The sequence below is a fragment of the Liolophura sinensis genome, chromosome 1, assembly GCF_032854445.1.
Source record: "Liolophura sinensis isolate JHLJ2023 chromosome 1, CUHK_Ljap_v2, whole genome shotgun sequence".
Lineage (NCBI taxonomy): Eukaryota > Metazoa > Mollusca > Polyplacophora > Chitonida > Chitonidae > Liolophura > Liolophura sinensis.
The window spans coordinates 84705775-84716568 of record NC_088295.1 but is presented as its reverse complement, the minus strand read 5'-3'; positions in this window follow the sequence as shown (position 1 = coordinate 84716568).

Sequence of the window (10794 nt, the reverse complement as noted above, 5' to 3'; positions counted from 1 at the left end):
CACCCAAAAGATAACTCCCCATTTAATCCGAGGATATCCATCATCCTGCATGCAACGGAGAATTCACGATTGGGGACTCTTGTTTTGGTAAAACTTGCTATGTATGCATGGCAAAATGACAGAAGACACTGTATTTTGGTGTCGTGAATGTAGGTTTTAGGCCTATGTATAGGCCTATATCAAATGTTGCAGGTGTCGGATTTTATGCCCATTTCTATAAGTGGTTGTTCCTCTCCGGCCGTACGTGAGAAGGTCTGCAGCAACCTGCGGATGGTCGTGGGTTTCTCCCAGGCTCTGCCCGGTTTCCTCCCACCATAATGCTGACCGCCGTCGTATAAGTGAAATATTCTTGAGTACGGCGTAAAATACCAATGAAATAAATAAATAAATTAAGTGGTTGTAATTTATACGCTGTGAGTTCCAGTCCAGCTCATGCTGGCTTCCTCTCCAGCCGTATGTGGGAAAGTCTTCCAGCAACGTGCGGATGGCCGTGGGTTTACCCCGGGCTCTGACCGGTTGCATCCACCATAATGCTGGCCGCCGTCGCATAAGTGAAATATTCTTTAGTACGGCCTAAAACATGAATCAAATCAAATCAAATGTAAATCTTCGTAAATCCTTCCGCTTTTGTTTTCTTTCTATAACCATTATAATATTGTTTGCAGAGTTGCAAGAATATGCATGTGATTTGTTACATCTAAAAAATCTGTACTTCAATGCAATAAACAAACAACAGTTGAATGCATGATAGTATTGATGGATATTTCCGTTTCATTAGTTCGTGGTCGATCTCAAAAAAGTTCCAACAATATAACGTATCACATACATCACATTTGCGAAGTTCAAGACTTACTTGCCATGTGCTTGTAGTTAACTCTCAGTACTTCCGGCTACTTCCGCGTATATGTGTATAACTTATCAACGCAATGTATGTACATACTTGGGGTGGCGTGCATCATCCCTTTTCGGGGCCTTGGAAAACGCCAAATTTATAATTTCACTCACTCACATACTTGGGGTTTGACGCCGTACTTAACAATTTTCAGCTATGACGACGAGTCATCATTAAGTGCGTGTACATATATTGTGTCCGCCAAAGTGCTGCCGCCACTCCAAGACCGTATATGACACGTACCCCCATCCAGTCACACTATACTGCCACCGGGTCAACCAGTCGTTTCCTTGAGACAGCAACAAGAACCATTTTTAATGACTTTGTCTTTGGTATGACCCCACCTGGTTTTGATTTCAGGTCTCCCAATTTGGAGGTGGACGCTCTAACCATTAGGCTACCGATGCGGTATGTTTATTGTAGGTGAATGATTGTTGAAACGGCGTCAATCCTAATAAAATAGATAAATGTACCGTACCGATAATAGGCCTACTTATCAGGCCACTTTACCGAAAGTGACGCGTGTATATAGATTTATTAAATAAAAAGAATTTGGTAAGAGGAATAAAACTTAAACTAGCTGTATAAACGAAACAGTGAATCACATCATAAATGTACATGGTTACATAGCATAACAAACTTTCCAGCTTTAAAATGAATCTATCGATGCAGCCAAGGAAACAAACTCCCATGCTCACTAATGTTTGTTAAATGTATTTACATTATTATAAAGCAAATATTAAGTCATGTCCCAGCGTTGTTGTGCCAACTCCATGAGACGTTTCCCATGACAATATCAACTGGTCATGAAAGAGATTTGTCATTGCATTTATTTGTTAAAAAACAGGTTCTCAACGAATTTCGTCCGTGGATCAATTAACTTCAACCCATTTTATCGTTGATGTATTTGTATAGTTATATATATATATATATATATACATATATATTTACATATAGAGAAAAAAGAACACTGAACTTTATTCATCTTATAAAAACATCTACATGTGGATGACAATCATGGCGGGTAATGTATTGTATTGATCTGCACAAAGCAACGACTTATGAATGCTTATGTGACGTGGAACGCGAGAAGCGTCGACAATATAGGCACATTGTGTGTTAAAGATTGCAGCAAGAACTTAAGTATTTGATACGAATGGCAGAAAATGTAATGCGTACATCTGGAGTGTGACAACACCACATTCAGACACTGTCCTGGAATGAATCAGTTCTGACAACTGTTGCTTTATGGTTTATACAAGCGTTAGTTTGTGCAGACGTTGTTAATTAACAGTATTAAGTGTCTATAATTTGTACAAAAATTGATTGAAACTACCTATATACATCAGTTAACATGACTTAAAATCTCACACTCCCCGTATCTACATGAATTGCACAATCCTAAATATCTACAAGGATTTTGATGCACTCTGTAAATCAGATCATTTCGCTTTTTCTTCTCTCTGATATAATTATGATATCGTTCTTTCTTATTCAAGTCAATCTACAGCTCAAAACACTTATTCTGTCCACACCTATTCTGTATACTCAGTCTCTCTGGAACCTTGCCAAAACCTCGATCTCTCACATATTGCATGCTCACAGGTTTTCCTCACTTCATGCAAGCTGTGTTGTCGTTCCCCAAGTTCCACAGTCGTGATGCCGAAGTACTATAACAATACATGCGTTATAACAGCCAGTATAGTCACTGAAACAGAGAATGTATGCACAGAAGTGACCTCTGAAGTGTCTGTAGCATTTTGTGTTGGCGGCTAGATTTAACTCCTCTGTTCTTGTTATATTTTTCTCAACACCTTCTTCAAAGTCGTTTTCCGGGCCTAAAGTGGAAGGGCTAGACGGCTTTGGTGTAGTGTATATAACGTCTTTTTTCGTCTGTGGTTTCACGTCTGGAACAGGTTCAAGCAGTTGGATGATGCTCCTTCACTGGCTCCGGTGACAATGTGGCTGGCGGACCGTCCTGTTGGGGGAGCTCGGGGCCATCTACGGGAGCCATCGAACCCAAGTCATCCACGGAGTTCTCAGGAGCGGGCTTGTCGTCACCCAACTGTGTATCGTCTGGTGCAGGACTAGTAATCAGTACTCGTGCTAGGGACATCAGAGAGCGTCGCTCCATTATCTGTGTTGCTATGTGAGGATTCCAAGACGTGTGTTGTGTCCTCTGCTGTTAATGATGAGACTGGAGACGGAAGGGATGCTGTTTGATGACTGCTGGCCATCCGACACGGGAGTGGAGTTATCGTCATTGGTCACGTCTTTGTCGGTTGAGGTAGTCTTTGTTGTTGTGGGAGCATCAGTGGTTGTAGATGGGTCAGGGCTTGTTACTGTGGGTGGTGGACGGAGTGGAAATCGGGATTTGCGTAGTGAAGGCTTTGAAAATACTTTGTTCCTGGAAGGCATTTGGGGATTTCTTCTTACTTTTATCTCCGCCAACGGATGGTGCGGTGAAGAAATGAAACTGTGAATCAGTAGAAACTTCATCTGACAGCCTCTTCTTGGAATCCGGATCGGGTTGAAGAAGGTTTTCTACGCGGAGGTATTTTGGGCTGGGATTTCCGTTGTTGCAGTGATCGTACACACAGCCTGATAACACGTCATCAGTTTGGTGTCCTTCACACAGCGATTGCCTCGGTACACGTTAATCACAGAAGCGAGCAAAGGACTTCACCTCCGCCATTTTCTATAAAATATACACACAGATTGTTCAAAACTTCAAGATCATTAGAATTCTCATCTCAACAATTTGAAGTATTTTTACGTGTAGAGAAGAAAATAATGGAGGCAATAAGATTTTCTTGCAAAATAAGCAACTGAGATGCATGGAAATAAATGTTGATACATATCACGTAAGTGAAAGCTTTGAGGTCTATGGGCAAAGAAAACCGACCTGAGCTTTGGTTTAACCACTACGCCCCACCAAGTATCCGACAATCTTCTGTATATATAAAACTTAAAGCGAAGCCACAGGATGTTTTAGCTCGCATTGGCTGAACCTTATTTACGTATGTATGCTTGGGTTTTTACGTCGTTCTTAAAAATTCTCAGTCATATGACGAGGAGGAGTTACTCGAGGTCGAAAGCACCAGAGATGACTCCACCCCACCGAGTCACATTATACTGACACAGGGCCAACCAGTCCTCTTGCTCTAACCTATCAGCGCTGATCACCAATTTAGCTAGGAAAGCAGAACCATTGTCAAAGTCATTACCCGATGCGGGTTTGAGCACGGATGTCACGACAAAGCTTATTGATTTGTAATGAAATAACGCTTTGAACCAATAAACCACCGAAAACCCTACATGGATTTTGCCTTACTATTGTATACATTATGGGTACATATTTCCATCTATCTTGACACATAATAACGAATCTTTTACGGCACATACCAAGGTTCATCACTTTGGCAGTAGTACAGAATTTTGATGAACAGTTTACATTGCTGGGCCCAGACTTGATACCAAGAGGTTTCCGTTCACAGTCCCTGTCATTTCCGACTCCACTACACCAGTAGCACATCAACCCGCTGATGTCTGCAAGAACAGAGTATAAACAATTTGTCACAGGAAAATGATTACTATGTAATAAGAAGGGGCAAAGAGAAATGAAAAATCAGAGATGATAATAAAAACGGAAACGTCGCATGATTTCGTAGTTTTTCGCTACCATCAACTTTGACTTTGCTGTTAAAAAGTAACATGTAAGAAATTATTCTTCAGGAGGCCATAGACAAATCTTTAAATGTAAATAATGTGATAACAAAATTCATACAATAATAATAATTTCCAAGCTGATAATTGTTTACAGGCTCATTCACAAATGCACTAGATGTCCCCAAATCCAACTCACGAATAAGTGAATGTGAAAATGCAACATAATGCAATTATTATGTGTATCGATGATCAATTACAATAATATCCGTCACGCAATAATGTTTAAAGGCCAGTAATGCCAACAGGGCCTCTGAAATCAGACACATATCCTCATGCTCAAGCTTTGAGATGAGATGTTCGTGAAAATTCATGTTACCTTGGGAGCACATTTTTTGTGGCACATACAACAATAGGTTGTGAAATACACAATGATATTTTATAACGTGATTTTAATGGCCGAGACTTCACCTTTAGGGTCAAAGGTTTCTTTGGAAGCTTACTCTGATCATTATTTCTCTCCTGCTGTTTCGGTATGCAAACGAGTTCTGGAAGAAACATCTGCCTACAGAATGTAAGCCCCCCCTCCCGAGAACCTCGTTATCCACGGCTTTTGACGAGCGAATAGCGGGACAGAGGACAACTGTATCACTTAGCATAGTACAAATAGTTGGCTAATATGTTAATCCTCCCTGGCCAAGGCCGTCGTGGTTAAGGGGTAGAGGGCACAACGCAGGTTCTCCTTAAACCACGCGGTTAAGACCCCACAGGAAGCCCACAGGTAAGGGGGAACTCAGTTCCACTTTCAGTCCTTAATCCGTAAAAAAAACCGAGTCCAACCTTAAAATCCCACTTTTCTAAAACCGCCGTCTCAAGTGGTCTCGCTGACATTATAGCCTACAGTAGCCCTTCAGAGAACCCGATTGTATACAGAGATTTTGGAGGACAATCAGTAAGTAAGAAAAATTATCTGAAGATTTGTTGCCCATCATGACTAACTGCATGTCTTCTTCGGTTGACATGCACTCGGATTAACTAAATTGGGGCTCGGTGAGATGGACAACATTTCGGATAGATTTACCCATTGTATTGATTTTAGACATTGAACACTTCTTAGACACTTTGTTCCTATATGTAGCTTAAGACCAGATACTTGGCCATATAAATCTATTTGAGGAATTAAAGTTTGCTATAAAACTCCTGCCCACGAATGTGCTATGACTCATAAGGAAATTTTCAGGAACATTGCATACATACAAGGAGATAATAAGAGAAACACGTAGTGATGGGCCAGTCATCGGTAATTCCTACAAAATGTTTTAACATTGTAATTTACGTATACAAATTTTCCGTGTGGTTATTTATCATAATAAATTTTAATTTCAAATCATCTGCACATCTTCGTTGTGAATGGTATAGTACCCAGCTGTCACCGAGTGCGTGGTGCAGTAAAGCCTGCCAGATCGGCCCAAACACAAAGCATGACACATCCTCTGAGATTAAGCTCAATGCATGGTAACGAGCTATGCAACGGCTACCAACAAAGCTGCTCCCATGATTCCTGCATCCGGGCTCTAAGCTCATAGGCGTCACGTGGAGAGACATCAAAACAAGCAGATTAGTGTTTTTCTAGCCGACTGCATCGGGTGATTTCGCTCTCATAACTTAAAAGTCAGTCTCTAGATAATATTTACAAACGTCTTATCAAGTTTACAAGAGTTGCCAACTTGTTATAGTGTAAATTACAGGGTTTACAATTTCCCAGTAGAAAACATGTTACGAGTACCTGTATAAAGACATATTAAGCAGTGTTCAGCCAATGAAGCCAGTTTATACCTGTATATCTAAAACACATTGTCGTACAGAACGCCCTCTTTGTTTTTTGATCATTTGATAAAACGAATTTCAATTTAGAGAACAGAATAAACTAATTATGAAAATTCTATAATTGTCATATACCTCAGCTATGTGAATGTTATATGTTATATATTTATTTATTTGATTGATATTTTCCGCCGTACTCAAGAATGCTTCACTTATACGGCGGCGATCACCATTATGATGAGAAGAAACCTGGAAGAGCCCGGTGGAACTATGTTATATATGTATAATTCAAAATATTTAACATCAAATATTTAGATGTTCCCCAGGCACAAATTCCTGCGGGATAGTGATTTACACAACTCTACTCGGTGTCGATAGCAGTCTTATTATATTAACTTTTTTTATATAAATTTAAACCCACACGTAAGGTTTTTGTCATTCCTGTAAACAGTTAGGCTCCATGTATGGAACACGAAAAGTGAAATATTTTATCTAAGTATATGTGCTTACTGTAATTCTTCAACCTTTTCGCATGTTTGCAAGATAATTATTCAAGCATATTCTGAAGGCATTATTCTTTTTCACTGATAATATTATGTTCTTTCTGAACCCCTGAAACTGGACAATCGAACCACTGTAGTTTTGTTTCCAAAATCAAATTAAAAATGTGCATAAATTGTATTGAAAACTGCTCTTTCATATGAGAAAAGGTTAAGGAACTACAGTATTAGATTTCTTACTTGATTCAGTGAATGTCACAATACTTAATCACGATCGGTTAGTAGACGCTGACTATGTTATGCTATAGTTATTTCTTCTCTGTCGTTTCTTAAGAATGCTTCCCCATATGTACAGGTATGTTTTTCCCCATATATAAGGGTGTGAAATGTAAAAATGATGTTCCTGGAAGCTTCCCACATATGTACAGGTATGTTTTTCCCCATATATAAGGGTATGAAATGTAAAAATGTTCCTGGAAGCTTCCCACATATGTCTCAATATGCCATATATATCCTGAAAACATGTATACAAGCCTTGGGATAAATATTTTCGAAATAATGAGTAACAATCACTATTTTAACTCGAAGAATAAGATAAATCCAGTTACATGCATTTGTAATCATGGAGAAATTATGAAAAAGGCGATTTTGTAAAATGTGGGTTATAGAGTTATACTTACGAGGTAGAAGGCAGATCAGAGCTAGTCCCAAAACACACCACTTCATAACGGTGTCTTTTTGAGGATAACACAGAAGGAAAGGTAAAGTTCTCCCAACACTGAGCGAATCTTTGGAAAGCGCCGGAGCGGGAAGGGCGCGACTTATATAGCCTGGGAGACGTGTGAACTGGAGGCCTTAGCGAGGCCAGCCGAGGAAAAAAACCTTTCATCCATTTCCCTCCAGAATTTGGCAAAACTGTTTAAACAACAAATATTTGAGATGCGATTCGCTTTTCGGCTCTAGCTGTTTGTTGTGCATGTTAGAGGGAAGGCCTGTGTAGTAAGAAGAGAATACGTCCACGGAACTGTTGCTCATCTCCCTGTGGATATGCGGTTGTCCCAAACCTGACGTGCTCAAACATATGCAGGGAGAAATAATGATACCTTTTCAATATGTGTGTTAGAAATTATACCCGGCAATGGTAGAGACACAAATATACATATTTTAGTGGTAAAAATAAGTTATAATTTAGGAATATGTATGATTGTAACTTTCAAAATGTGGTACAGAGGAATACGTTAGAGGAACTCGTTGGCTTTTTGTATGTTGAACTTATACTCTTATCTGTATATAGAAGTGTAATAATTACAAACGAATACAGTAAAGTAAGCAGTATGGTCAACATTGAAAGATGTAAATTTAGTAGCGTTGCTTATGTAATTGATGTTTTACGTCGCAACATAAAATTTTTCAGATTTACAGATAGACATGTAGATGGTTCACAAAACGGTCTTGGACATAAGTCAGACAAAACTTATGGCATTATTCCGAAGTTTAGATTTAAAATTTAAGACTAAATGATCAGTTTTGTCATGAAAATCTGAGATAAGTCTTACTATTAAAATGGAAAAACCTGAGGTCGGTCACAGTTATAGCACAATGTTCTGTTTGGAAGATAACATTGTTCACGTTCAAGACAGCTTCATGATTCCAGGGCCAAGGGAAAACAGAGATCACCCAGAGGAAAGAACATAGCACCCAGAGGACAGAAGGCAGTACCCAGAGGACAGAAGGCAGTGCCCAGAGAAAAGAACACAGCACCCAAAGGAAAGAACACAGGACCCAGAGGAAAAAGAACAACACCCGGAAGAAAGAAGACAGCACCCGGAGCAAAGAACACGGCGCCCGGAGGAAAGAAGGCAGCACCCAGAGGAAAGAACACAGCACCCAGAGGAAAGAAGGCAGCACCCGGAGGAAAGAACACAGCACCCAGAGGAAAGAAAACAGCACCCGGAGGAAAACAACAAACGACTAGAGGAAATCGAACAGACGTGCGTATACCCGATATAGACTGTTATACCATTTTTGATTCAGAATAAAAATTTAAAACTGAGTTTTAGCACATCAACAATAAGATTAATTGTCCATTACATGCTGAATTTATATATATATATGTATATATATATAATATATATATATATTTGCTTCCACGAGACTTATTATGCAATGGGGAATTAATTCCGTTTTCATTGCGTGATTCGATAAAGGTTGTCATTGCAGAAGAACAGTCTGTCTTGTTTACCACTCCGTTACCTTAGAACTTTTACGTTTTTAAACACTTGTATTTATTTATTTATTTGATTGGTGTTTTACGCCGTATTCAAGAATATTTCACTTATACGACGGCGGCCAGCATTATGGTGGGTGGAAACCCGATAGAGCCCGGGGTAAACCCACGACCATCCGCAGGTTGCTGCCAGACATTCCCACGTACGGCCGGAGAGGAAGCCAGCATGAGCTGGACTTGAACTCACAGCGACCGCATTGGTGAGAGATTCCTGGGTCATTACGCTAGCGCGCTAACCAACTGAGCCACGGAGGCCCCGATTAAACACTCGTAAGCAGTGTTGCTGTAATTTCTTCTCTGTTTTTGTTTGCCTCGTATGTTATCAATATTTTAACCTGTTTGTGTCATGATCTTTGAATCATTTATCTGGTTACACAGTCTGGAGAACAAATATATGTATTACACCGCTAGAGAGAAGATCTGCGTTTTCACATAATTAAGACATCGGATTGCCTCATTTGGGATAGGGACCAACAAATGTCTGACGGGTAATTCCTGCTAATGTAATATAGATACCCCACACCCTCCCAACCCCACACCCCTTTAGAAAAGTAGAACCAAACGAGCGGGAGTATAGATCTGCTGCATATCATGTATGTGGCTTTAAGTTCAGGAATTTACGATGGCTTTTCACATGTGGTTATCATTGTGATCTTCAGTACATTCTTGCATCAAATGCAACTAACACTCAACATAGAGGGACCTCCGTGGCTCAGTCGGTTAGCGCGCTAGCGCAGCGTAATGACCCAGGAGCCTCTCACCAATGCGGTCGCTGTGAGTTCAAGTCCAGCTCATGCTGGCTTCCTCTCCGGACGTAAGTGGGAAGGTCTGTCAGCAACCTGCGGATGGTCCCCCGGGCTCTGCCCGGTTTCCACCCCCCATAATGCTGGCCGCCGTCGTATAAGTGAAATATTCTTGAGTACGGCGTAAAACACCAATCAGAAAAAAAAAAAAATCAACAAATAAATCTCGTGAGTATGCGATGATGTCCTATACTTTCACACTGCCTATAGCTACATATATATATAGGCACCCTGAGCGTCCAAAATTGTCCCTGACTTTGCTGCTATGTGCCAGGTAACGGACGATATACATGCATAAGCGACATAGCTTAGAATGTTCTAGACGAAAACTCCCAATGCGGCACAAACTGTATCTCTGCAGTGCGAAAGACGGTTACTCCCTTCCTCTATCAGTTTTTGTGCAGGTTTGTAGTGGATTAGACGAATTAAGGACCTGGAGCAACGATCTCGCATAATGCAGAGAGGTTAATTTTATTGTCAACAATATCTTGAGACTGAGTCGTGGAGGGAGATCCCTGCCTAACATGGCTATATTTAATTTGATAACCCGTCGTAGCGACGACTGATCACTGCCACATCCTTTCCAGTTCGGATCCACCCTTGTAACATTGCGCCTTGATTCGCCAATTTTCACCTATATTTGTTGACAAGACCGGACGAGGAATTACAAACTTTTCCTTTTAAGATTACATGGCTATGACTTCAAACCTGTAACGTAGCCAGTCCACCAGTCCTTTCTAGTGAGGCCAGAAAACCATACTAAATAAAGCTTCGAACGTCGGCGTCAGTAAAATCCCTAAATCAAATGGCCGACGCATACAT